General features: G+C 42.2%; 1 protein-coding gene across 1 annotated transcript in view; it reads right to left on the minus strand.

The window, feature by feature from the left end:
* Window positions 1–1,854, minus strand: part of LOC145399012 (cytochrome P450 3A9-like) — a 43,598-nt gene extending 41,744 nt beyond the window's left edge. The window contains exon 1 of the mRNA XM_080271740.1: window positions 1,754–1,854. The gene's annotated coding sequence lies outside the window, so the exon portion shown is untranslated. The remainder of the gene's footprint in view (window positions 1–1,753) is intronic.

The raw sequence follows: 1,854 nt of genomic DNA on the forward strand, positions 1-1,854 counted from the left end.
GTAACACTTCATCCTCAGCAACTCACTTTGTGTAATGCACTTTTTTGCCTATAAGTATGCTAATATGGCATGGTTTGTCGATACTAGAAATATATAAATAACATATAAGTGAAGAGATCTAGGGCAGGTGGCTGTATTGTCACAGTAGAGTGAGTTTAGCCATACGCTGTTTGCCACAAGGATGGCGAAAATGAGTCTATTTTGTACAGTGTTTGTGGTAAGTGGGTACATGAGAGATGTGATGGTATTAGAGGTAGGCTGCAAAATAATGCTGATTTTGTGTGTGCAGTGTGTAGGGGAGAGCATGTAGAGGCAGAGAGACAGGAAGGGATTAAATTTTGTCGGAGAGTCTCCTGAGTGTGTGGAGGAGTTTTGTTATTTGGGGTACAAAACAAGTGTTGGAGGTGTGGCTGGAGCTTGCCCTTTGGCTAGGGTGAGGAGTGGTTGGAAGAAATTTAGGGAGTTGTTGTCTTCCCTTATATTGAAAGGATTCTCCCTCCGTGCTAAGGGGTCCTTGAATGCAGCATGTGTTAGGAGTGTAATGTACGGTAGTGAGACTTGGACAGTGATGGAGAAAGGTATTCGCAAGTTCAAACGTACCAAGATGAAAATGATCAGATGTACGAGTAGTGCTTCCTCGAATGACAGACCTGAGGGATTAGAACTTCGAATGAAGAGCTGAGAGGAAGGGTGGAACTTTTAATGAATTAGTGATAAGATGAGAAGGGTTGGACATGTGGAGAGGATGGAGGATGCCAACTGTGCACGGAGGTTGAGAGATGCGAGCACTGGGGCTGGAGTTACTAGAGGCAGACCGAAAAAAAGACTGGACAAGATTATAGAGTGTGACCTTAGGGTTAAGGGACAAGGCAGAGAGACTGCTAGAGATCGAGCAGCGTCGAGAGCCATGATTAGATAACCAATGCCGATGAACGCAAGCCTATTGGAGTTTTTATAAACGATACGATACAGTTCGATATGATTCGAGATAAGAGTATATAAGGTATGATGAACATAATGAATCGCCTAGAAAAACGTGCTAGGAAGTCACGTATGCTACCTAGAATACCGCCTCCCGTAGCGTTAATATCTTTTATTATACTCCTGTTAATCTGACCTAAAACTAACATGTCCACCTTGAATGGTGAAATGTGACAACAGATTAACACTAGAATATAATACTTGTCACGAAGAAGTCCAGTGGAAAAGATGTGGAGCAATTGCATTGTCTTTTCATCCCACTGATCTACGTGAAATAAGCTGTATAAGGACGAAAATCTAGACCATTTTAGAGTATAAATAGAGTAGCTGGCATTCATATTGGAAGTGGTAGTGAGTGTGTAACATAGACTAGCGGCTCGGATGGTTTAAGAATTTAGGCAATTATGTTTTCATATTGAAATAAAATAAGAGAGAGAGAAAGAAAGTATACGAGGATTAGTAACATTAATTGTTACAGGGGTGGCCGTTTCTTTCTCTGCTTAGTACTTGTAGTGGCAGTAGATGGTAATAGTCATAGTTGTAGGCATCGTGATCGTCGTTGTCGTCGTCGTAGTAGTAGTAGAAGTAATAGTAACAGTCGTAGTTGTAGCAGTAGCCCTAGTAGTATATGTCATCTTAGAAGCAATGGTAGTAGAAAGAGGAGAGTCAGAGTCTTACTAACGTAGTCATTGATAATTAGATGTGTAAGAATCTCGCTTCAGTACTTCGAAGCACCATAGAAGTGCAATTTATCTAGAGATCTATGGCCAACCTGATCTGACGTGGCCGGAATTCAATATTTGGTCAGGTGCTGCACGGGGACCTGGCTGCGAGGAATGTGCTGCTGGCTGACGGCAACGTGGTGAAGATCAG

Source organism: Coenobita brevimanus, chromosome 47, assembly GCF_032717465.1.
Source record: "Coenobita brevimanus isolate Jiangsu-jjx chromosome 47, ASM3271746v2, whole genome shotgun sequence".
In the NCBI taxonomy this organism is placed as follows: Eukaryota; Metazoa; Arthropoda; class Malacostraca; order Decapoda; family Coenobitidae; genus Coenobita; species Coenobita brevimanus.